At 39.5% G+C, this 23,108-nt stretch overlaps 1 protein-coding gene and 1 long non-coding RNA gene across 2 annotated transcripts in view; one reads left to right on the top strand and one right to left on the bottom strand.

The window, feature by feature from the left end:
* JAZF1 (JAZF zinc finger 1) overlaps positions 1-23,108 on the top strand; it is a 350,631-nt gene that overhangs the window by 97,891 nt on the left and 229,632 nt on the right. The gene's annotated exons all lie outside the window — the stretch shown is intronic.
* LOC129144537 (uncharacterized) overlaps positions 18,680-23,108 on the bottom strand; it is a 103,994-nt gene continuing 99,565 nt past the window's right edge. The window contains exon 3 of the long non-coding RNA XR_008548961.2: positions 18,680-20,679. This is a non-coding gene — a long non-coding RNA (uncharacterized LOC129144537). The remainder of the gene's footprint in view (positions 20,680-23,108) is intronic.

The following is a 23,108-nucleotide window of genomic DNA, read 5'->3' as shown; positions in this document are numbered from 1 at the left end:
TTCAAACATACTGCAGCCTGGGGAGCTACTGGTTATACATGTCCAATAGGCAGCTGGAGCTGGAGGAAGAGATTTGAGAGCCATCAGCATACAGATATTAACTAAAATCACAGGAGAGGAAAGACCGTGTGGCATGAGAAGAGAACCTAAGAAGATCCCCAAGGTCAAAGACTCACCAAGGGTGGACAGAGAAAAGGGAGCCTGCACAGGAGTAGAGTGAACGGGCAGAGGCGGGAGAGCAACGGGAAGCCCAGGAAGGAGAGTTCAATGAGGAACACTTGTCAGCCCAGTGAAATGTTGCAGAGAAAGCCAAATAGACAAGGGCTGCAACGGTGAGTGACATCCTCGCCTCCCCAAGCCCCCATGCATTGTCTTGAAGGAGGTGATGCTTTGGCATGATTTGTCTGAGAAATTCTACCAGGTCTTACTTCATTTTGTCAGAGGGACCTGTCTAAAGGATGCTTTAGCAGGCTAAAGTTTCAAGTCTCCAGCTACTTTCTCATAATCATCAAACATACTCTACTCTAAAATAGCCTAAGGACTTTTAAATACTAAACTTATTGTTATCGCAGAATGTAGCATTTTTAGGTTGAAAGTAATTTTAGAGATCAACTTATTTAGCCCCTTAATATTACTGTCAGTCATTGATTTATTCTGTAAATGGTTATTAAACTCTAGTATCATCCAGGTATATAGATTAATAGTTTTACTATAGTGATCTTTTTAAGAAAGCATAAGAGTGCAGCATTTTGTGGTAATGAAAATGGCATAATATGTGAATTAATAGAAATAGAGAAAATTCAGTCCATGTTAATTTTTTTCTCTCTCTGGAAAGATGGAAACACATATAAATGCAGATTGACCCATCCTCCACAAAGTTTTGAGTATCACAAACTCCCTGGCCTTGATGTTTTATTAAATTCTTCCCTGGGGTCTTGTCCCACTTCGCTCTCTGGTGGTGTCGAGGCTTCTGGACAAGGGGAAAGGGTGGAGCAGAGGCCGCTACAATGCCCCAGGCTCACCAGCTTGTCCAAGTGCGTGGACACTGTGTTCTGTAGCCCCAGGTAACTTTTCAAGTCCCCAAAACCCCAGCTTAGCAGCGTGAAGAAGTAGAATAGCTGGGGGAATGGCGCAGCTTGCTGTTTTTTGGTGCTGGTTATGACCAAACCTTAGAAAAAGCATCTGGTGCCCCGAAGTGCTGGATGCTCTCCCTCTTGCTCCCCTCTGCAGGCACAGCCCCCCAGGCACTCCCGCACTCCTTCCCCCATGTTGTTGTTGGTTCCTCCGAGCTGGTCATCCTGTCTTCATTTACTGTTTATCTGCATGTGACTTCCTCGTCGTTATGTGATTTCCTTGGGGAGGGGGCGGCTCCATTCCAGGCTTACTGAAGAGTAACAACACTGGGCTTACCCTGTCTCAAAACCTTAACCTGACTGCGTCACATCACATCCCCGCTGCCCTGAGGTCAAAGAATGCAAGGCCTGCTTTATCTCTGCCAGCTGCCTTTCCTGTGCTGGTCCCCACGAGGTTTTCTTGACTTTTCCTCTAATTTACCAGCTTACTACTCTGTATCTTTTGAGGAACTTTGATGCCCTCCCTTCCCCCCTACAGGCACACCTTGCTTTACCGCACTTGGCAGACAGTGCATTTTTTTTTTTTTTACAAATTGTAGGTTTATGGCCATTTTCCCAATGGCATGTGCTTGCTTTATGTCTCTGTGTCACATTTTGGTAATTCTTGCAATATTTTAAATTTCATTGTTATTGTATCTGTCATTGTGATCTGTGATCGGTCATCTTTGACTTTACTATTGTAATTGGTGGTGCCATGAACTGCACCCATATAAGACGGTGAACTTAATCAATAAATGTTTTATGTGTTGACTGCTCTATCAACAGTCCTCTGTCTCTCTTCCTCTCCCTGAGCCTGCCTCTTCCTGGAGACACGGCAGTGTTGAAATTAGGCCAATTAATAACCTTATGATGACCTGTAAGTGTTCAAGTGAAAGGAAGAGTAACACGTCTCTCACTTTCAATCAAAAGCTAGCAAGGATTAAGCTTAGTGAGGAAGGCATGTTGAAAGCCAACACAGGCTGAAAACTCGGCTTCTTGCACCAAACAGTTAGCCAAGTTGTGAATGCAAGGAAAAAGTTCTTGAGGGAAATTAAAAGTGTTACTCCAGTGAACACATGAATGATAAGAAAGCAGAACAGCTTTATTGCTGATAGGGAGAAAGTCTGAGTGTTCTGGATGGAAGACCAACACAGCCGTAACATTCCCGTAAGCCAAAGCCTGATCCAGAGCAAGGCCCCAAGTCTCTTCAATTCTATGAAGGCTGGGTGAGGTGAGGAAGCTGCAGAAGAAAAGTTGAAAGCTAGCAGAAGTTGGGTTCATGAAGTTTAGGAAACTAAGCCATCTCCGTAAGGTGAAAGTGCAAAGTGAGGCAGCAAGTGCTGATGGAGAAGCTGCAACAATTTATCCAGAAGATCTAGCTCGGATGACTATAAGCATTTTTACAAAGTATTTTTTAGCAGTAAAATGTTTTAAAATTAAGATATATACTTTTTAAAGACATGTTATTGCACACTTTATAGACTACAGTATAGTGTAAATATAACTTTATGTGCACTGGGAAATCAAAAAATTAGTGTGACTTGCTTTATTGTGATATTTGCTATTGCAATGGTCTGGAACCAGACCAGCAGTATCTCTGAGTTATGCCTCTAGATTACTCCCTGATCCATGGTGCTAGCTGAACAATCAGCAGGGTTCGTAAACCGATGCTGCAGTCAATAAAGGTTATTAACAGCATATTGGATGTTGTGATGAGATTAGAAGAAAGCATTTGAAACATGGCCTACTACATAGTGAGTATAATTAAATGTTTCTTAATTAAAAATTTTAGAGAGGCGCCAAGTTCTTAAGTTCCTACTCAGTTCATCAGCAAGCATGTATTGATTTGCTTGTGGTTGTCATCCTTATCATTATTTTAATATTTGCTAACCTATGGGTAAACTCTCAGGTCATTTTTGTTCAGGAGACTTGTCAGTTTTATGATTTCTCATAATGAATTCTCTTAAGTGATATTTATATTTTATTTTGCTCCTCGTGGCTTAGTTTTCCAGTATTTCTTATTCTGTATCAGTGTCTGTCAGAGAAAAATGGGATTGAAGATGTATTTTGAGTTAAGAAGTGATAAAAACAGAAGCGGGAGGCAGCTCCAAGTGAAGGTGGTTGCTGTGATGGAATTTGGTGATCAGAGTCCAAGTGAGGTACATCTTTTAAATTATGCGCATGGCCGGGTGTGGTTGGCTCACGCCTGTAATCCTGACACTTTGGGAGGCCCAAGCAGGCGGATCACCTGAGGTCAGGAGTTCAAGAGCAGCCTGCCCAACTTGGTGAAACCCTGTCTCTACTAAAAATATTTTAAAAATTAGCCAGGCATGGTGGTGGGCACCTGTAATCCCAGCTACTTGGGAGGCTGAGGCGGGAGAATTGCTTGAACCTGAGAAGTGGAGGTTGCAGTGAGCAGAGATCACGCCACTTGCACTCCAGCCTGGGCAACAGAGCAAACTCTGTCTCAAAAAAAAAAAAAAAAAAAATTATGGGCATTTTAGATTTTCCATCTGTAAAGAAAGGAGGAGGAACAATGTGGCATCTCAGGTCCCTACCAGTTCTAAAAGTCAGTTATTCTAGTTCTAGAGTACAGGCAAAACTATGGATGGCTTTTTGTTCCTACAATTTTTATGAACATTTTCACTGGCTTTAATATCCATGTCCAAAGTAACAGGGAAGGTAGGACTTTTCACCAATACTCAACTGATCTCCTGCTTCTCTTCTTGTCCAGTGTTTTCCACTTTTCAAAAATTTTTATCATGGACTAGTAGTGCAAGAAAAGGGACCAGAGTATAGTGTCTGGATTCACTGTTCATAAATGGCATTACAAAAAAAACCCAAGTAGATCCTTTGAATTGTATATTTCATGTCAAGTGGCCCTGTCTCTATTCGCCTGGCAATTAAGAGTTGGTTACATGAAATTAATCTGGTAGTAATACAATCACAAAATAATTTTATTTGCCTTTGAGTAGCAATGCAGCCTGCCTACCGCAAGAGGGCAGTGTAGGTGATTGCATGAAGGAGATGGCTTCTGCAAAAAGAAATGACGTTTATGACACTAGTTTCCAGCTTAAAGAGCATTTTCACATGCACATATGATGGTCTCAGCAGTTCTCTGTGATGGGTGAAGCATGCATAATCGCTCCCATTTTATAGATGGAGAAACTAATGCTAGAAAGGCTTAAAGATAATTTGCATAGAGTTGCACAGCTGATAAATGCCATCCAGTGCTTGAATCCAAGTCTCTTGCCACTATACCATCCTGCCCGTAAGTGGTACATTATCATCATACGAGTGACTTCCTAATGTACAGTTGAGAGGCTGTACAAACCTAGGAAACATCTGTTCTATGGGAAAAATTCTCAATTTTTTTCATCTAACACAGCATCTTGTGAAAACTTTCAAGACTTATGTTTTCTTCTGTTCCATAAAGATGGGAAAGGCCAGGAATTATTTGTCTCATAAGTGCCACCATGCACAGCCATCATTGCAGTCTCAGTTATTTTGAGCTAGATTACATAGTGGGTCTTAAATAGTAGATGGGGAGGAGAAAGAGGTCAAAGTGAAGGAGAAATCAGGACCCGGATGTACATAATCCAAATTACCACTTCCTCAGTTTCCATGGTGAACGTGGAAATTCCCCATGGACTCCCAGAGCTCCAGCTCTTTAAGTAGTTTCAAAGGAGAGAGCAGAATACAGTAAAGGCAGAAGCAAGGCTAAATCAGAACCAAAACAAAGCACCCTGTTTTTGTACACCCAGATGAAGATTTTTCTAAGCTCCCAAATTCTAAGACCTAACACTGGGTGGCCTGCAAGCAGTCAGACAAGTGGTCACTTTGCTGGAGGACTTATATACCAAATTTATTCTACTGGGATTTTGCCACTTTTTTTTTGTAGTTAAGCTGGTTCTATCAGGTAATTAATTTTAAGTGCTTTTATTTATTTGTTGTAGAAAAAAAAAAAGGCTCCAGCAGCCTTTTTTTGTGGTTATACCAGTTACCTGATGATTCATGAATTCAGATCTAAAACCAGAGTCAGTATAATCAATATGTGAAAAATAGGTGCTGCCTAATTGCCTTTCTAAATCAGTAAAATAATTAAAGCCTTTATAGTCTGGCGGATTAATGTATTGCACATCTGTATGGTCGGCTTAATAGGGAAAATGCTTGAGAAAGATAAAATCACAAGACCAAAAGCAACTAATAGCTGAAAAAAATTTCTATGTAGTTGATTAATTGTCCTCCTCTTTTTTTCTTAAGAGACTAAACATTGAGTAAATCCTCCCAGTTTGTATAGTTCCGATTTAGTCAGCATTCCCATTGTAAAGTGCCAGTGTTATAATTTTTCATTCATCATTTTCTTAGATTCCAATGTAAGTGTCGTTGTTGTGTTTAGTGAAAGAATACAAATATTTATTTTAACGTTCTTTAAGCAGATTCTTAGTGGAGGGTAGAGCTTTCTAATGCTCTGCAGCTGGGTTTCGGGCTTTAAAATTGGTTGTCGTCTACACACTAAGATCTCTGCAAGTACTCAGCCGCAGAGAGCAAAATCCCACTTGACAAGCAGTCTCTAGATATGGATTTATGCAATAGGATGTCATGTTTACTTTGGACCTGCTATGATCTACCTGGAAAAATTTCCCTATTATACATTTATTAAAAAATTCTAAATATATATTTGCACAATGTTTTCTTATGGAAACATCTGTAAGGAATTATTAACTTACTCATTTCCACACGGGATTTTTTTTTTTTTTTTTTTTTGAGAGAGAGAAAGACAGCAATTGTGTAAGCAAACCGGAGAAAAACTATGAACATAATACATTTAGCATTCACTCTGAATTCCACTTGGAGTTTCTTTCGTTCTCATGTTGGTGCAGATAGATAACATAATTGTTATCCTAACCGGAATTCAGAATTCGCATCTCATTCTGATTTCCTTAAACATTTTTAGAATTTCATCAGTCTTTTTTAGCAAAGCCAGTCATGGGAGGAGTTGAGTATTGACCTTTTTTCTTCTTTTTCTTTCTGGTTAGCCTGCATTGAACCTTTGGCCTTACCCCAAGTGTATGGGTGGTATATGTTTTTAAATTGATATATCAATGTTGAATTTTTATTGTCACAGTTTCTGTTCATGCTCCCTTCAAACCTTTCATTTATTTGTTTCTGAACCTTGGATATCTCATAAAAATGTCACCATTGTGGTTGAACATTAAGCACCTTCCCATTTTGCTCTGGGCCGTTGAAATAAATTTGGACCAGGTGCTCTGCTCATAATGGAGCCCCTTGAAGTGCTCTGATAATGAGCCGGGAGCGGAAGCTGTCAGCCTTCAGCTGGCTTGAAGAATGCAATTAGAGCAGTTTTAATACTGCAGAGGGACCCCATCCAATCAAGGCCATTTGAGTTAAACCAAGTCTAGAATCCTAAACATGTACTTTTAAGCTTGTCAGCTTTGTCTCTGCACTGAGAATGGGGAGAAGGCATTCCTGTACAATGGATTCATTTTATGTCCAAAAGAAAAAAAAATGCTCTGAATACCTGTAGAAGTTCTCTATCTCTTGTCTCTCCCATTATGATGTCATTATGACCATATTTATGATCTGATGTCACTGTGGTCAAGATAACCAGTGTCAAATTAAGTTTCAAATGAATCAAGGACTTAGCAAGCCCATTTCTAGAAATCCACCCTAAAAATAGTGTACAGCCTTTTTTTTTAATAGCAAAAAATGGGATTCACCTAAATATCCATTAATATGGGGAGTGCTTAAGTAAAGTATATTCACTATAGGAAACACTATGCAGCCATTAAAAAGAATAATACTGTCTGTTTTATGTTGTTGAGTAAAGTAAGTCACTTATGGAACAGTTTATAGAGCATGATGTGGTTTTTGGGGAAAACCAACCAATTACAATATACATTTATAGGTAGACAGAGAAGGTTTGGAAGAAAGCATACTAAATTGTTTATGGTAAAAATCAGGAAAAGTGGAGATGGAGGGAGGTAAAGTTTTTTTACTCTCTGTATGTGTGTATTTTAAAATTATTTTCTCATATTTACTTAATAAATACTTTTTATATTCTAGGGATAGTTTAGCTCACTATCAGGTAAATGCCCTGTTGTAAGTAAATAAATGAGCTTCTGTGGTCCAGGAGGAGTGGGGAGAAGCTTCTGGTATTAAGGGATGCTGGGGCATAGTAATGATGAGAGGGGTTATCACTGAGGGAGAACTTTACATTCTTCATTTTGGAAAATGCTGCCAACAGCCCTGTGGGGTAGATGCTGTTACACGTACTTTATACCCGAGGATGCACAGGTTTGGAGAGATGTGTTGATTTGCTGGGTCATAAATTTGCAGTGAGTGTAGTAAGGCTTTGAACCCAGGTCAGCTTGGCTCTAGCGACATGCCCGTAACCTCTTCCCTTTTGCCTGCTTGGTTTCTGAGGACAGTTCTTTAAAAGCGGATTTGATTTCCTGGGACGTGTGTCCTTTACCTCTTCATTTCTTTCAAGAAAATGAGGACACAATTCAGGAGTAGTTGTTATTGTCGTTAATGGTTGACATTTTTTATAAATGCTTAGACTAGTCATTAAGAAGTCTCATTCTGTGCTCATGGGATTCACAGTGGATTCTCCAGTGAGTGGAAGTCTTTGTCCTAAAATGAGGCAGTGTATAATAATGTCAGTTAATTTCATTTGAAATACAATTTAAAAATAAATAATTTCACACATCAGACAAGCCAGGGTTGTCTTCATTAATGAGAAATATTATGCAAAATTTAAAGATCAGAATAATTATAAAAGTATTTTTATAAACTCCTTTATAAACTTACTCCTGCTAAGTAGCAGCTTACTCAAATAGCTCATTTCTTCTAACATATTTATTAAGCCACAAATCTTTTTTGATTTCATAAAAATAAGCTTATTTCATCAACAAAAACTAGGACTCTATATGTATGTGTGTATGTACACATAAGTACATACATATGTGTATTTCTGTTTCTGATTTTTAAAAGCTCTCCACAGTGTTTTGTTTGTTTCCCATATCTTCTTTAGCTTGGATTTCTGCTTCATATGGGATACTGCTTTCCTGTTGGCTTTTTAAGGTGTTGTGCATAATATTAAAATCTCATTTCAGGTTTCCTCTCTATTCCATGACTCAAACTTTGGAATTATTCCTATGAAAGAAATAATTACTAAATTTAGCCACAAGTTAGCCTCTTCCAGTGACCTCAACAAACATTTCATGGCCCTTCTTCTGACATTGTGACACTGACTTTTTAACTTATTTGGGGCAAATTAATTACTTAGGACAAATAATGTAAACATCCTTGCCCAGAGGCCTGGAAAAGTAGGAACACATAGGTAGACATGAGGCACTTAGAAAATGTTGCAATGACCCTGTACAGTACTGTTAGCTAATTTTATAATAAAGCATAAGAGAGCAATAGAATACGTTGAAGGGAAAAAGCCTCACCTCTGATTTTTTTTTTTTTAACTAAGTAAACTTTTTTTTCAAGCATCTACTCTTAAATAATTGAATTTACTTGGCATTTAGGTTCTTTTTTCTTATGCAATTTCTTTCTAATTACGATTATTTTATTTTATGTTTTGCTTCTTATCAACCCCTTTGACCATGTAATCATGAGACTATCACTGGACCTTCTTTCCCTTTGTTGCAAAGAAAATTCACACATCCAGGGACTTCTGCATATAGGTGAGTTTCTTTGAAAATGGCCACAACAGAGTGGTTTTTCCTCCTGGGGTTGCCAGCCAGCACTGCCCCAGGCAGGGGCAATAATGCATATGTGACGTAAATAAGCACGTTCCCTGTGATGAGACGTGAGGGCTCCTTATTCTTCCAAAGAGACTGTGCCTCAGTGGTTCTAAGTGTACCTTGTGAAATTGTCTCCCGGGAGAATACTTTAGGCCAAATTATTAAGAGACAGCCTAACAAACTACTTTGATTTAAAGTGAAAATAAAGCAAAATGCAAAGATTCGGGTCCAGAGAGTCAGGATGGGAGTCATGTGGTGCTGGCTTTGATTTTCAGTCCTTGGGTGCACCCTTGCCTGAGAGAAAGGGAGGGGAGGCAGCCTGAAGTGATCACACTCCAGGGCAAATCTGAGGACTGACCTTCCCTCTCAGTATAAAAGAGCCCTACAAACAACAGCATGGATGGGTGTGTGGGCTTCATGGCAAGCCCAGAGACCAGGTCTCCAGCCACGCTCCGGCACGACGAGCTCTGCTAACTCAAGTACCCTGTAACCTATCTAGATATTAGTTGCTTATTTTAAAACATAGGGGATTGGAGAGGGTCATCTCCAACTCGGATGAAGGAAATTTAGAAGACAATAGTGTTGTGTTTTGTGGGAAAGGAAGATTGTGGGTCACACATTGCCCACTGCTAACACCTACCGATAGTGCTATTTTAAAAAGTCATGTATTTTCATACTGAGGCAAGGCTGGAGTTTCCTTTTCTGAGGTTTGGGAGGAGGGGAACAAGGTGAGAGAGGTTGTCTTTGTACTTTTCTTAAATATATAATTTTTTTTGGTTATTCACATAATGTCATCACCATTTTGGTTTTTAAAAAATATGTATCCAGAGGAAAATCTGAAAGGTGTATGCAAGTTTATATAAACTATTTTCTAAAAATTAAAAATACATGCACATGACTTGAAAAATTTAAATGATACAAAGAAAGGTAAACTCATCCTTCCCTGATCCTCTAACCCCATTCCAACTTTTGAAACAACTGTTAAGTGTTTATATCTTTCCTTCTAAAATGTTAATTATACATGTTTTGGTGGGGGGGGTGGTGGAAGGGAGCTGAATTATGGATGGTTTCTGTTTTTTTCTTTAGTTTATCTTTTCTAATTTTTATAATTACTTCTAGTCTTTTTAAGTTTTATCCAAGAATTTGTATGTCTGGAGATACTTATCTCAAAAGTGAAGCAATGCCAATTTACATTAAAGACCTGACTTTGGGAATTGTTATATGCTATTTAAGCATAGAGTTGCATATAGCCATATCCATAAGTAAATATGGTAACAATTATTTGAAGTGAACTTTATTCTTCAGCCTGAACAGATTATATTCTATAGTAGGCTCATGCCGTTTTGTTAATTGCATTAATTATTTATTACATACTGCCATTTCGCACAGTTCAGTGGGTTGTGGGAAGTTGATTATAGAAGTTTGTTTCAAGTCAGTTTTACACCCTGGTTGACAAAATCATCACACTTTCTCACTGAAATGAAAGAGCTGGAATAATGCTTGGGGCAGTTATAACAGATGCAAGGTTAAGGTGCAAACTGTGTGTGAAGCCCAGCCACCATATTTTTAATGAGATCCAATTTATGCAAGCAATATATACAGTGTTTCCTTTATTCATCTTCTCAGAAGTTCTTCATTTTGATGGATTTTAGAACAGAAGACGTGTTTGATCCAGACACGTCTCCCAGACTTCATACTACGATGTTAAACTTACAACATCATGAATTTCTTCTTTAACATTTTCTGTCTTCTGACAAGAAAACAGAAGTTAAAATCAGCTCTTTTGTATTGTTAGTAGTTCCATTACATATTTTTGGAATAAGAAATGCCGAGAAACTTGTTAAATATGGAATCACTTGAAACAGCAGGATCTCTCCTGAACCCGAGCAGTAATAATGCAAATCGAAAGCAGCTTCCTCCTCTGCAAATTTGCACTTTTTCTGATCACAGATGTGTCCTTCCATGTTGCCTGTCTTTGTAAACCAAGCATATTTTTGTCATCACCTCCAAACCCTTTAATCAGCTGTAAGTGCCGTCACTGGATAGAAGGTCCGTCCTTGGGTCTGTATGTGGGTGGCAAATGGTAAGTGAAAGGTTTCACTGAAATCTTGGCAGATTAGGAGCTGGTTAAAAATACTTTTATGGGACATACTAACTTTTGTGTATTAATATATTTATTGAAAAACCAAAATCTTTCCAAATGGTTCTATGAGGAAGGAAAGAAACGAGAGTTGAATTATAAAAGTTTGAAAGGAGGATTAAAGATTTTTCAGGGCAGTTGAGGCAGGGTTTTCAGAATTTGCATTTAGCCACTAAACTGTAGACGCCTGCTGGTGTTGGAGTTGACAGAGGTGTATCTGCTGAGGGTATTAGGTCTTTGTCCTGGTGCATAAAAGTGGAAAAGTATGCTGTGATTAGCTCTTTTCATAACGTTATGAATGCAGGTCTTGCCTGTGACTTAGAACAGTCTCTTTTGGTGTCAAACCTCCCTGTGCACTGGCTTCCGGCTGCACCTAGTTGGATCTTTGTATCACACCGCATTGCTTGCTGACCTGTAGTATTTCGCTACACACAGGGATTCTGGCTCTCCAGAGCCGATTCCGTTTTAGGCAGCTGCCTTCCCCATGTAGGAATACTCTGTTTATCTTGCCTTCACCTGGTAACCAGTTCTAGGTAAGATGCCTGCTGGTCATGGCCCTGTTCCCACGAAGGTATTCACAGTTTTCATTTCAGTCAATCAAATTTATTGAGTGTCTGCTCTGTGTGTGCAGTATGCAAGTGCTAGGGATAGAAAGATGAATAAAACCACAGTCTGTGCCCTCGAGGAGCTCACGCTTTAATAGGGGATTTTGGATGACCTTAATGCTTCAGGACTTAGTAAGAAATAAGCCCGAGTACTTGTGAAATGTTAGGCTTTGTTGATGAATGTCATGAAGAGAATATGTACCTTTCTGTTGCCTTCACACTCTACCTCTGGCCCTCTGTGCTGTTCAAATGCCCATCTTCCTGCTACCTCCTCTACCTTGAAACATTGCAGGGCTTGGAGGGAGCTTGTTCTAAAGTCTAAGAAGAGCTAGATGATTTGTAAAACTTTCTTCAGACCAGCTGCCACTGACAGCCTGCCCGGAGCCGGACATGGGGCAGGATCGTGCCGGGATTGCTGTGACTGGATGGTGGAAAATTTTGCAGAAACATCTGTTCTGTTTGGAGGGTCCAAATAGTTTTAAAAACATGTGCTTAGCCAAAGCTCATATTTCACAAAACCTTTGCAAATATCTAGAAGCTTTTCTTCTTTTCCATGTGGACGTGGAAGCAAAGGAGAGGAAAATGTGGCCACATGTATGTTTTCAACTTCTTATTTCCAAGTATTTGGTTTTTTCAGGGATGAGAACCAATCAGATCACTTTCGTGAGGTATGCAGTGCCTCTAGACTGTTCTCTCTCTTTTGGATAGATACATGAAGTCTTGAAGAAAGAAAAATTTCTCTAAACACAATGGGAGAGATTACAGTAATGCTATCAAGCTGTAGTTTTAATTGCTTGAAAATAAACGAAGAAAAAGGTTCACAGCTGTTTGAGAGTGAGGACCAATCAAGGGCAGAGCAACAAAAAAGCTCCCCTTTCCTGGGATGACTGCCAGGACTCAGCTCTCCACATCTGAAGACGTTTTACAAAGTGCAGTGTGCCGTGAGCAGGGAGAGAAAGGCATCCAGAGAAGGCGCGGGAGGACCTGAGTGAGGAGCCAGGTCCTGGCTTCATCCCAGTCTGTGGGCCTCAAGGTCAGGGGAGTAACGAGCTCATGGCCGACAGACCGGGATGACAGGGACTTCTTAGGGGACAAGTATGAGTTTGTTCAAACTTGGGGGCATGACTTTTTGAGAACACGGCTCAACGCTCAGCGTGGTGAATGCTGCAGACCTAGCATGGAGCCGTACCTGGCACCTCCAGGAGAAAAAAGCGCCCCAAACTCTAAAGCTGAAGGCCTCTGCACATGATTGCCTGTGAACCAGAGGGTTGGAGATTAGTTTTCTCCCCCCTTAGGTCATTATGTATGTTCCAAGTTGGGCATGGAGAGCAGCTCTTCTGCCCTTTGAACCTGGTACAGACCCAGGAAACCTGGGCCTCTCCCTCGGTACCTCTCATTACAGGTGCATGGCTCAGGCTCATGGAACAAATCAGCTGACTTTTCCTTTGTTTCTTAATGCTAGGGAGCAGGCAGGGAGCTAAAGGCTGAAGGAAGTTGAGGCAGTTGTCCTTAAGACTATCTTTAGTGAAGTGAAAGGTGCAGAATCTGCCATTTGTCATGTCACCTTAGAACAAGGCAAAATCCCCAGGGTACAGACATCCAATTGATGTACCATACTTGATCTCCAGGTTAAAATATAATACAGCTATGATACATGAGTCTCATTGTGAAAACAGCTGATTGGTGAGGAAGGTCAGTTCTCACTAAATTGGAGAGATGAGGCCGTGAGATCAAGAGGAAGCAGTGCTGAGCTGGGAGTCCAGATAGCTGGCTCTGCTCTCTGCTCTGCCACCAGCTGTGGTGCTGGTTAAGTTACTGGGCTCTTCCATCCCCTCTCTGCCTTGTCAGTAGGCAGATTGGATGATGTGTAAGTTCCTCCTGTGCTGAAGATCCTTGAACTGAGGACCTGATTTCCAGAACCCAGGGAACATCTTAGAAATGGAGTAAATTACATGAGATTTTCCCAGGGCCTTGATCACATTTTGTACAACATTCAGTCATGTATGGTTGCTGTGATACCAGGCAGCATTTTGAAACCATACACAGGGATGAGTCTTTCAGTCAGTGGCCTAAACCATCTCCCTTTGCTGCAGAGCCAGCTTTTCTGCAATTCCAGGGGAAAGTATGGGCAATTGTTAATACCCCAAAGATTTTATATGATTTTAAAGCAAAGTGGCCAACAGTGTCAACATTGTTTACCAGTGACTCGTGTCTTTTTTTTTCCTTTGTCCTCCTCCTTTTAAAAAAAATAACATTTCCTTGGCCTGTTAATTTCTCTGTTCTATGTTGCTTGTATGGAAAAGTATCTCAAAACCTATAATGTAAACCTCTCAATTTGCTTTACTTTTCCTGCTCTTGAGATTTTCATGTGGCCCTGATTAAAATTTTAATTTGTCAGTAGAGTCAAATCTTATTAGTGCCATTCCAGCAATTGGGCACTGGGATCATTTGCAAGGTCTTCAGGGAAGTTTGCCTTTGCACAGTTTAGGAAAGATTCTGTTAATTAGGTGAATGGTATAATTGATACGACAAGAGGATTGTTTAACTTAAGGGAAGCAATTTATTATGCATGCATGAGAAGCTTCTAGGTATTTACTGACCAATTGCATGCCCATTACATATCCTTTTTGTATTTTAGAGATAATAATCATCTTATATTGTTTACCTCCTAGCCCAGTTTTTGGCACACTTGAAAGTACTACAAATTGTCTTTATAAAAAAAAAAAACTAGGCTGAGCACGGTGGCTTATGCCTGTAATCCCAGCACTTTGGGAGGCCGAGGTGGGCAGATCATCTGATGTCAGGAGTTCGAGACCAGCCTGGCTAACATGGTGAAACCCTGTTTCTACTAAAAATACAAAAAATTAGCTGGGCGTGTTGGTGTGCACCTGTAATCCCAGCTACTCCGGAGGCCAAGGCGGGAAAATCACTTGAACCCGGGAGGTGGAGGTTTCAGTGAGCCGAGATCGCACCATTGCACTCCAGCTTGGGCAACAAGAGCGAAACTCTGTCTCAAAAACAAACAAACAAAAAAAACTACTTAGAAGCAGAAGGAGACGGGAAAGGACACTAGGCTGAGAGACTGAGGCTGAAGTCTAGGTTCTGTTCCTTGCCTCGGCACTGATTAGCAAGTGAGCAAAAGTCATTTATCCCATCTGTACAGTTTGAAGATTGGTTTGAGCACCTGCCGAAGTCCCCTTCCAACCCATTTTGACACTGAGATTTAACAAATTCAAACGAAATTGCCCTACTTGGTTCAAATATGTTTTTCTAAGTGGCCCAAATCTACCTTCTTCATCGTTTTTTCATTTTATTAGACTGGGCAGAAAACAAGAGAAAGTTTGCCCAACACTTGCTCCATCATTGGTTCTCCAGAGCTTTCCAGCAGAAGTCAGATTACCTAAAGCCTGGTGTAGCCTGGGCAGCACTGATGAGGCTCTGGCTGAAGCCTTGGCATTGATTCTCACAGGGCTTTGGCTGTGCTGTGTGGTCACCTCTTTAGTTGCTGGATTGTAGGGGGACCTGAGGTAGCCCCAAGGAGAGGGCAGGAGCAGCAAGGGATTCCTTTGGGGATATGGGCACAACAGCATTTGTCAATGGAGAGATAAAGATTCCACTGGTTTAACAACCAGAACAACAGAACTCATCCCTGTTGATGTCTGAGTCATCTCTGGGATCTTACCCCCTCACAACACTGATGGAGCAAGGAAACATGTTCACTGAGGATAATATTTACCTTAATTCAGGTTTTTCAGACCCAGCCTTTCCTATCTCCATGTGCTGTGGACCTAGTAAATGACAAAGTTTCACTTAGTTATCTGGAGTGGACACAGACTCCAGCATTTTCTCCTAGAGTTTTTGTCCAGGTGGTCTCACAGCCATGGAGGGATGGCAGCAGCTTGTCAAAGATCCTCATTTTCAAGGGTAGGCAGGTACAAAGGAGTTAACTTGTGGAAGCTTAATCTGGAATGGGGACCAGCTCTGTGCCAAGATGCTGGAGGTACCTGCTAGTTCTTGGCTCTGGATGAGCAGAAGCTGTCTTTGGATGCATTTTGTAGGGTTTTTTGGATAGCTTTTCTTAAAAAGACCATTCATCTTTTCAGGAGTCATAAAATGGAATTACAAACTGATTTTCCAATTAGAGTTTTAAAACAGCGGTAACAATCAAATCAACAGCAGCAGCCACCCTCTGGAAGGTGCCATTAAGTGGTAACCGTGAGCTTGAGGCAAGCACAGACACTTCTTTTCCAAGCAGGGACCTTGCAGTACTCTGGTTGAGGATCATCATCTGGTTTGATGGTTCCCAACTTTTGTTGTTAATGCTTTCTCTTTTTTTTTTTTTTTTTTTTTTTTTTGAGATGGAGTCTTGCTCTGTCGCCCAGGCTGGAGTGCAGTGGTGCGATCTTGGCTCACTGCAACCTCTGCCTCCTGGATTCAAGCAATTCTCCTGCCTCAGCCTCCCAAGTAGCTGGGATAACAGGCATGCGCCACCATATCTGGCTAATTTTTTGTATTTTTAGTAGAGATGGGGTTTTACCATGCTGGCACAGGCTGGTCTCGAACACCTGACCTTGTGATCCGCCTGCCTCAGCCTCCCAAAGTGCTGGGATTACAGATGTGAGCCACCGTGCCCAGCCTTGTTGTTGATGCTTTCTTTGCCACTTCCAGCCCTGACCTGGCCTGTACCGGAGCCTTTCCAGTGTTCTTTTAACAAAGCATCCAGCAGTTCTTAGAAATACCTCTGGTGAAGTTCCGTAACCTTAGAGATTTGTTTCTGTAATTGTTAGAATTCAGTGCATCTAAGGTGTGTGTTAACACTTCTGTAATGAGCTTAGCAAAGACTAAATCTGCCTGGGGGTGATTTCCTTAGCATTCCTAAATTCTTGGTTCTAGGTGGAATGAAAACAAAAAACAGATAGCACTAGTGAGTTCCTTGCTTACATTAGTAGTTCTCTCGTGAACATTTAACTGTGCTCTTGGCAAGTTTTGCGATCCATCTGGTCCAGTATTTTGGTCACAAGTAAAAATTTTCTTCATGGAGTTCAACATCCCACCCCCTGCTTGGTGTCAGGTCTAAAATGCGCACTGTTTGGGAAAGGAAAAATAGCCCCGGGCTGTAATCGCTAACACACAAATAAAACGTGTTGCAGTTTTATTTTCTCTGCCTTTTCCCATTTAAAAAGGAGGACAAATATAGGACTCATATAACTGGCAATTTCCTAGGAAAGAAAAAGAAAAGGCATGAGGTGGTTGGGTGATTTTCTTTTTCTTTAGCTATCACATTAACCCTTGGTATTTTACTACCTAGATAACAAGATGCTAGGCAGGATGTAAAACATTTTTGGTAATTTTTCGAAATAGTTGCAAAATTTGTAGGCCATCCTGTGCTGACTTAACAACACATGTTGGGATAGGATAGTGACATTTATGGTCTGCTTGTTGGCAGGAGAAGGTCTGTGAAACATTGTGCAATAAACAAAGTGTGTTTCTTCCATTCCCTCACCTCGCTGTCTGATTGTTCTCTTGAGGCGCCTCCCCGCTTCTCTCACCCACTCCTCTACTCTACCCAGATTTTCACTGTGTTTCTTCCATTCCCTCACCTCGCTGTCTGATTGTTCTCTTGAGGCGCCTCCCCGCTTCTCTCACCCACTCCTCTACTCTACCCAGGTTTTCACTCTGCTTACATTTGTCAAGAACCCCAAACTATGTCTCCTGGACCCAAGTCTGGCTCCCTTCTGTCCTCTCCTATTTAAAACCTACCACCCCCAAATCTTATTCCCGAAAGATTCCTTATCAGCGCTTAGGGAGAAAGTCAGCTGACTGATTCTTTGGTCATTTTCACCAACACCACAATTAATATGTAGGTTATTGTCTGCCAGGATCTGGGACTGTGGAGGTAAAGAAGATCCAGTCATTTCCCGAAAAGAACTTAACCTAAATGTGATTTGGATATGCTGCTTGAGTGAGTTTGGACTCAGGATCTACAAATGCCCTTCACACTTAGATTCTCAGATCTAAAGCTTAGATTCTTAGATCTAAAGTTATATAATGAATAACCCTATAGAATGAATCTCTAATGGTAGAATTTAAGATATCCTGTTAAGCTGGTCAAGAAATGTTAAAGGCTAAGTGATCTAGTGCCTCTGAAATTGTACCCTGTTTATTCCACCTGCCGGTAAGGTCATTAGCAGAGCAGTTTTTAGAGGAAAACAAAAAACAAAAAAACTTCTTTGGTTCTCAAGTTCCTAATCTGTGAAAGAAGACTGAGTTAGATGATAATAAAATCTCTTTATGCTTTATCCCACATTCCTGATATTTTGTTTGGCAAACATGAAGTATGAGGAAGTTCTGTTTGACTACTTGAGTGTTGTTGAAAGTTTGCCTCCTCAACTGTCATTATATTGATATTAGTTTAAACATTTATAGAATTTTTTTGTAGCTACATTTCAGAATGCATTGCTTAGTTTTTCAATTTAAAAACTAGTTCTTTGTTGAATGGGTGATAAATAGGACCACATTTCTTTTTGTTCTTTTCTATTTAATAATCAGTTTCTAGAAATCTTGCTTTCTGCTCTCATGTTGGAATAAAAATTGAAAAAGCATTTGCTTATATAAGATTTTTACATAGTTTCCTTCTTTTAAACTTTATGTTGGTTTCCTGCTGGCTGGTTAAAGTAGAAAATGATGAGGTTTGAAATATGTTTCTATTTTGGGGGGAAATTAAAATTAAAAGACAAAAATAAGTAAATATATAGCAGATGTTCTGGTCATTGAGGGGTGTTAATTCCATATCTTTGGTTTCCTTGATTTTGCCTACCTCAGACATATATATATATATATTTTTAAAATTATAATTTACAGGATGTCCAATTTTTTTTAACTCTTGGCAGTTACCTATCACTGTTAGACTGGTGTGACCTTTTAGAATATTTTGGGAAGAGAAAAAATGGAGCATTTATTGCAGTCATGTTGAAACTCTGCTTCAATATGATATGCAACTCATTACATTTAAAATTCCATTTTGGTAACTTTCACACTGTGGCATTTCTTGAGCCCTCTCTCACATGTCAAAGAGATGCATATAGATTGGAAACTATTTATTCAGGCAACCTCAAATGGTACTATAAATATGGTTGTAAAATGTCAAGTTATTTGCATGCTGGTGAATTAGATGTCCTAAAAATTTTTGTAATCCCAGATATTTGCTTGTTTCTATTACCAAGGAACACGGGAATATACTACAAATAATACATATCATTCTTTTCTTTCTGTTCTATTTTAGTATAGTTTTGTTTTAGATTTTGATTTAATTTAGCTTTTACAATTAAGAGCCCACGTTCAAATAGATGTGATATGAAACTATTCTTAAAGGTATTTGATTCTTTTTTCCACTGAATTATATGGGTTATACACTTAAGAAGTGTTTAATAATGTTGGTCATTATTACAAGAGTGATTTTTTTGGAGGAAATTTTTTGTTATATCTTGCTATGAAGTCTCCCTGCCTTTCCTTCTCTTTTTTCACCTATATTCTGGTTCTATTGCAGTTTGCAGAAGTGAGGATGCCTCATTCATCTTTTTATATCACAGTTCCTAGTCTACAGTCTGTCCAATACTGCGTACTAAAGGAAAGATGAATAAATGATCTATATTTTTAAATGCACTTTTTAATACCTTAGTTTCAAATGTTATTCTGGAAGTAATTAGGATCTGCAAATTCTTGTTAAAATGTTTTAGAATAAGGCATTGTGAAATTATTTGTTATTTTTAAATTATAAACAAAAGTCCAGCCCTTTTCTGTGGAAGAGAGAAAGAACAGAGTGTGAAAAGAGGAAGAAATAATTAATTTGACTTTAAATCCTTGGGTAGGCAAGGTGCTGAGCTTGGAATTTTTTCATATGATATAAGCAAAGAATAAAATAAGCTTAGAAGATGTTTTCTTGCATCATTCAAAGTTTTTCAAAACATGTAGTTGGCCAACATTTCAGCTGACATATACATGAAAAGATGGCATATTTTTAATGGATAGAGTAAGTGGTGTATGATGAGGAAAGAGTAGATGACTATATGAATTCAGAAATGAGAATTAAACACTGTGTCAGTCTGGGTCAAACGAGGAGACAAAAACCACGAAGGAATTTAAACAGGAAGTTTAGTGTAAGGAATTACTAAACTAAGATAGGAGAGTAACTATAAAGATGTAAAGAGAACTCAATAAGTGCCCTAAGGCTGAAGAAAAATACGCAAGGAAGGACACACTCGGAAGCTACTCCCCAAGGCTGGGTTCAGACTGCTTTGGAGAGGATGTGGATGTCGCTCCCTGTGATGTCACAGAAGTTTGCTGGCTTTGGGGCACAGGCAACCTGAGGCTGGTGGGGAGTTGGAGTATCACGGTGGGCACTTGGAGTATCACGGTGGGCACAAGGCCTGCATGCAGCATGCAGGGTCTGTGTGGGAGGCCTGTGGAAAGGTGGTTACTCAGCCTCAGGACAGGGCTGCGTAGTCACTAAGGGACTGCATGCTCTGCACACAAGACTGGAGCAGAGATGTCCCTATATACATGCACCGCTGAAGGACAGTGAAGCAGCAGCAAGAAAACGTCAAAACACAGTACTCTGGAGCCATTACAGTGTCCCTGCAGCGCCCTCTACTGACAAGGCCTAACACTGAGCTCACTCTAACTAACTAATATTGAGCTCACTCAATGTTAGGCTTTGAGTAAGGAAGAAATGCTTCGAGTCCAGTCCATTATCACGGAGCAGCTATTAAGGGGTGTATTTGGAATTGAGCAGTGATCACCTGACGGTTGGCACAACCCCAAATCCCAGATCCCAGTTTAGCCAGGGGCATTTTGTTTTGTTGTGATAATTTATAAACAAATCAATAGGAGCTCATTTCTCTTGCAGGGTTCACGCTCTACCTTGTAACTGAAGTACTCAGTAAAAAATTGTGTGGTTTTGCTGGGTTTCCCCACTCCGTCCTTCACCGTTAGGCCAGATCCTTTGTGTCCAATCACATTTCTGTATGGCTGTTCATTCATCAAACCTAAATATAAAAATAAAGATTTTCATGGCCGGGCAAAATGTGTTCATGATAATAAGATTGATTTTGATACTTTAAAACTGTTCACATATTAAAATCAAGAAATACCCACTTGTCTTACTAAAGCCAGCTCTTTCAGATTGTATGCATGGTGTATGTCTTTTTACATTATTTGTAATATACTGGGTTTTCACCATTGTAAATACAGCCACTCTGGGCCTGAAAACTCTCCTGGCTCTTATTTGTGTAGCTCTATCTCATAAGGCTTAGTAAGAGCAAGGGATAATCACGTTTAACAAAGCCATTTCTTTTTGCTATTAACATGCTCACCTTTACACTTGATGGCAACAACTGAATGCCTCCATTAGGCATCATTAAAATTATTCTTTGGGTTATTTTGATTAATGCTTTTTACTTTCATTGTACTCCCTCTTGGTCCTAAATGGTAAGAGCAGTTAAATAGGAGTGTTCAGCGGAGTGTGTCTGCCATTCATTGTTATGCATATATTTATGTGTTTTGTGTACTTTCTTAAACAGAAGTTTCATAAAAATGAGTACACTGGCAGAAATGTTTATATAAAATTACATTTTGCAGAGCTTGATTTTATAACATGATCATACAAGAGAGAATGTTAAGGAGTAGAAAGCAGCATCTGCATTGTAAGGTCTCATGATGGTACCACAATCTAATAGTAATAGTAATAATAATGCCTTGTTTTCTTTTGAATGCTGACTATGGCCAGCCATGTTCTAAGTGCTTTACTGCACTAACTCATTTGATCCTTACAAAAACCCATGTATGAGGCAAGTACTATTCTTATTCCCATTTTAGAAGTAGGAATATTAAAGCAGAGTTTAAATAACTTCCCAAGGCTGCCTGGCTAATCAGTGCTGTGCAGAAATTTGAACCCAGGCACTAGTTTCAAAGCTCTCATTCTGAACCATTGTAAATCATACTGCCTGCAGGATCAGTGGAAGAGATTTTTTTCAATTGTACTGCCAATCTGACAAGACAGGAAGAAATGCTCAGATGCTAAATACCAAGTGAAATTTGGAAACCCAGAGAGAGCTCTGGAGGCTCTGGACTTTCACCCTGAACTTGCTCTTAGGTTTTTACAACCTCCAGAGCCACAGAAGGAAAACTCTAGGCCCACCCAAGTTGAACTGTATAATTAGCAAAGGCTCCTCCCACCATGGAACTGGTACCTCTAAGCTATATTCTCTTGGTAATGGCAAGCTAGAAAAAAACCTGAGACTCCTCCAAGGAAAATTTTCTGTCTTGAACCTTAGAGCTATGTGGAGGAGCAAAAAATAAATCTCCTCAGAAAATCTGTAACCACAGAACAGCTTGTGGATTTACAGCTGAAATTCACACTAGCTGAATGGTCAGAAAAACATTCAGCTTAGAATCTAATTAAAATGGTACCAGGTTGGTAGTTGCTCTTGTCAGCTAGCAGAAGCAAATGCAGATTCTTTGTGAAGGAATTCTTTATTTGACCATAAAGAATCCTTACAGAATTCCTAAAATACATTAGCTCCCATTCAAAAATCTCAAAACACACACAAAAAATAAATCATTATGAACAAGAGTCAGCAGAATCAACCTGCAAAGACTTCAGGTACTGAATTTATCAGACATAATACATAAAATAAGTAAGTTTACTATGTTTACAAAAATGGAAGAGAAGATTGAAAATATGTCTAAGGAGCAAGAGTATTGAAATAACAAAGAAAATTTGAAAAGCAGATACAACTTATTAACTAAAATATAGAAATTTAAATTAAAAGCTTGATAGGCAATCAATGACAGATTAGATAGAATCAAATAAAGAATTAATAAGCTAGGAGATAAAATTGAATAAAGTATTTAGAATGTAGTAGACACAAAAGATGAAAAATATAGAAGGGGGCTAAAAGACAAGGAGAAGAGTGAATTTTCCAGAAGTGATTAAAGATACCAACACATTAAACAACACTAAATGTTTAAAAGAGATCCGTATGCCTAGATATGGCATAGTAAAATAGCAGAGCACCATGACAAAGAGAAAACCCTTAAGCAGTCACAGAGAAAAGACATGTAGCTTTCAAAGGAGCGGTTCAACTAACTATAGTGATGGCAGGGCAGAAAATAGTGGGACAATGTCTTCAGAATACAGAGAGAAAATTAGCCTGTAATTGTTTGCTCAGCCAAATCTGTCTTTCAAAAATGAGGATAAATAAAGCAATTTTCAGACCAGGGAAAGAGGAGCAGCATATTTTCATGAAAGGAGGTTCTAAAATATGTACTTTGAGAAGAAGGTAAGAGATCATGAATAAAAAGATCAGAGTTAAAAGAAGGGACAAAAAATAAAGTGGTAAATATGTGGGTAAATTTGAATCAACAGTGACTTTCTTGTGAGCTTAAAAAACCAAAATATGTATTGTTTATAGCA

The sequence above is a fragment of the Pan troglodytes genome, chromosome 6 (genome assembly GCF_028858775.2).
Source record: "Pan troglodytes isolate AG18354 chromosome 6, NHGRI_mPanTro3-v2.0_pri, whole genome shotgun sequence".
Taxonomy (NCBI): domain Eukaryota; kingdom Metazoa; phylum Chordata; class Mammalia; order Primates; family Hominidae; genus Pan; species Pan troglodytes.
This window is presented reverse-complemented; position numbering and strand designations above follow the sequence as displayed.